The following is a 4,004-nucleotide window of genomic DNA, read 5'->3' as shown; positions in this document are numbered from 1 at the left end:
AATAATATTCATAAATTTGCAATAAATATAAATAAATCATTATCCAATATAAACGCCTGATTTTAATTTATTAATTCATTTAATTTTTTTTCAATACAGAACATTCACAGAATAATACATTATAAGTACTTGACAAGAGCCTGAAATAATATTTATTGTTATTATTAAGGTGTGCTTATGAATAAATTAATGAATAAATAAATAATGTAGGTTTTGCCTAATTAGGCCTATAATGGTAAATTAGCTGCAATTTGATCCCGTAATATTGAAGCATCTGTTGAATAAGGATCAGAATCTGCCACATCATCTGATGTCTCATTATTTTCATCTTCCATTTGCAAATATTCAAATTCATCAGTGAGACAGAGTTATATTTCTTAGTTTTAAATGATATAGTTGTTTGAACTTTTGTTTTAGCATGCCGAATGTATGCTCAATTTTAATTCGATTACTGCTGAGTTTTTTATTAAAATTTTTCTGAATTACTGTAAGGCCATGAGTATTTTTATAAGGTGTCATCAAATTTGCATTTAGTGGGTAGCCATTATCTCCTAATAAAATAAAATGTCCACATTTTTAATTAAATTTGAGCCCAATTTTGATTTTCGAAATATTCTGGCATCATGAACAGAACCAGGATTTCCAATGCACACATCTATAATTTTCTTTTGGTCATCACAAACTGCCTGAATCTGTAAAATACATATAATTGTAAACTGGAATACTGTGAAACACATATAGATGCAAGTAGATGAAAAGCAGTACATGAATTGAATAAAATCCTTTTCGGTTCATATATGAATTTGGATCCTCTATCGGTTTATCTATTCGAATGTGGCAACCGTCAATTGCACCAATTACATTTAGAAAATCATTTTTAGCAAATTCTGTGGCAATCACCAACTTTTCCTCATCACTCGGCCATTTAATAAATTTTGGGGATAAATTGCATAAAAAGAAAGCAACCCTTTGCACTATTCGATGTAAAGTACTTAACGTTATATTAAAACGATCACTGACATCCCTGTAGCTGGATGTTTGGTGTCCCGCAAACCATAAAAATATTAGTATCTAAAATAATATGTAATTAATTATGATTTTACTGGTTTGTCAATTATAGTACATTTTTACCTGATTAAATGCACAGATTTTTCCGAATGGTCCATATTTAATTTTGTTATAATATTTACTATCTTCATATATTTCTGATATATTAGAACACGTTGTTTTGCTTATTCTGAAGTGCTCGAGAAATTGTATGTCATCAAACAATGGCACCACTTTTTCTGTCAAAATAAAACTATAAAATGATTAAATTGCACTTATGGAATATTATATTATATTAACCTCTTTTAATTATAATAACTGATACTTACCAAGATATTCTTCATTTTTTGTAACTTGAACAAACTCTAATAAATCTAACTCCTCCTCATCGTTCTGCAAAAAAATCATAAAAAAACTCGTTGTCACTCATTATGTTAAATTCTCTCCATAAAACACATTAAACATTTCATTTACTCAAACTGAGCAAATAAACAGAAACACGAAACGAACTATACCGAAGACATGCGAATGAACTCTCGGCAGTTTCGTCGCGTTCGATGTAAACCGTCTTGTCAAACCGTTGGAAACTGTCATGAGATGGCGCATGCGCAGTGTAACAAATCAGAATGAGTTTGGAAGAGTTGTGGACTGTCACAAACTGCTCACTGCGAACAGACCCTATATTTCAAGGCCGGGAGAATGTTCGCGCCTAGACAATATACTAATATAGACGTTTCTCTCTCGCGGTATTTGCGTTCAGAGAGCTAGGGAAAGTCACGACCGCAATGTTGGGTGATGGCGCTTTAATCGCATGTCGCTCGGCAGCCTCGTGCTCCAAAATGCATTCAAATTAAAGCGCCAAAATTAGAAATAAAAGAAAATTGACAATTTTAAAAATAATTTATTTGTATTTAAATTTTGCATTACAATAGTCTTATATTGACATTGTTATACAATAACAAAACATACCAAACAATAATACATATATTAAAATAGATATCAAAGTAAATAGCAATATGTTGCTAACATATTTATTCAAAAAAAAGGAAAAATAAAAAGTTTAACGAATTACAGGATCCCTGCCTTCAAGTGGATAATAATTCATTATTCACTACCAATAATGTTTGTGAACACAAAACATGGTGTTTAAATTATAGTGTCTGTGCATTACTTTATTAACTAATAATCATTCCAAGTAAGATTTGTCACTTTTCAGCACATTCTTTGCGATAAATCCAGTCATGCTAAATGGCTCTTGATATTATCTTGAATATTCAAAAAAACTGCTGCATTAAATTAACTTATTTTATCATCTTGCACGGCAATTGGATTTCGTTCATTGACTCAGTGGCGTTCCTAAAAAATGTAAATTCTAGACTATTTATGCTTTTCCATATATATTTAAGAGCCTCCAAAGTTTAATACAATTCTGAAAAGTTAGAGGAGCCTTGCCTTTCTTATAAAAGACCCCTAGCTTGCTCCCAAAATGTATTGTGATTAAATTTTTCTTATATACACTGCTTTAACAACTGCTTTATATCCTCTTCATTTAAGAGTTATAGATTTTGTTTGAATCACAAATAAAACCGTATAAACAATTATAAAACACTTGTAAACACAACAATCACAATAAGAATCAAAACAAAATGGACGTCTGATATACGTTAACTTATATGAAAATTTTCATGTTTTGACATTTCTGGCTCGTGAATTACTAACCTGTCAAACTTGTCATCGGCTCACTAGCGCCAAATTTGCGCTTAGCGGTCGTGACTGGAACTACGCGTTGTGAACGCGGATTTTGTACTGAGATAATAGGGCCTGATGTTCGCGCCAATCAAAGCATGCGGCTATATTGATAAAAAAAACAAAAAATCATCTATCGAAAAATATACAAATCAATCAATCAGTCAAAACGTAATCAAAAACTGTATTAAAATTATTGTAAATATACGTATAACTTGTTATTAATATAAAATAAATATAAACAGTTATAATCAAAGTATTTACAATTGGTCCTTCATAAGGCAAGCAATCATCATCCTAAATTTTTCATCGGTCCTTACGAGCTGGATTCAAATCAATCCTAAAATTTTTCAGGTATAATTTCAAAACAAAAAAACATTGTATATAAATATATAACCACAATAATTATATACATAAATATATGAATATAAAAGACATAAATGTATATATCTAGTGTTATTTTTTAAATAAGTATTACCTTTATATATAATATGTTCCGATGCGCGCCAAGCGCAATGTGCACTGGTTTGCTATTGAGAGACGCTACTTACACGGATATTCTACGGGTTCTGCGGGTACTACCTTCGGTTTTTTCAACTTTTTACAAAAAGTTCCACTTCGATTTCAATATGATTTTGGATAATAAAAGTAAAATATACAGGCTTTAAAATGATGCTATTTAGAAAGTAGTCAAATTAACCGTACTGGTCGAAAATTTCAAATAAAAACTTGTTTTCAACTTTTCATCCAGTAAATGACAATTTTTTAACATTATTCATTATAAATAATATAGACAAGATCAGTACAAATAGAATGACGTAAACAGTTTTTCAATATCTCTCATATTTCCGACAAAAAGTGAGTTTGAAAAAAGGGGCCACTTTCACATGTTTTCACTGATATCTCGGCCAAATGATGAGCTACGTATTTGAAATTTGGTATATCGAATTTTCTCGAAAATACCTATAAAATGGCATTAAAATAATTTAAATACCAGGGTGGGGCCAATTCTGTATGGAAACACGCCCAGACCCTTTGGTAGGGGGGACGATACAAAAATTTTGATCTTCAAAGGGGGCGATGGAAGAAACAAGTTTGAGAAACGCTGATCTAGAGCATTAATTACATCACCCTGATTTATTTTAACGAAATAGAAAAAATCATGCAGTTAAGGGTTAAAATCTAAATTTTATACGAAAATTTTAAGTAAT

At 30.6% G+C, this 4,004-nt stretch overlaps 1 pseudogene; it reads right to left on the bottom strand.

The window, feature by feature from the left end:
• Positions 1 to 354: 354 nt before the first annotated feature.
• On the bottom strand, positions 355 to 1,711 carry LOC113381062 (annotated as a pseudogene).
• Between the last annotated feature and the right edge of the window lie 2,293 nt (positions 1,712 to 4,004).

Source organism: Ctenocephalides felis, unplaced genomic scaffold, assembly GCF_003426905.1.
Source record: "Ctenocephalides felis isolate EL2017-DRISC unplaced genomic scaffold, ASM342690v1 CF-g0.4_SCAFFOLD_02541, whole genome shotgun sequence".
Taxonomy (NCBI): Eukaryota; Metazoa; Arthropoda; class Insecta; order Siphonaptera; family Pulicidae; genus Ctenocephalides; species Ctenocephalides felis.
This window is presented reverse-complemented; position numbering and strand designations above follow the sequence as displayed.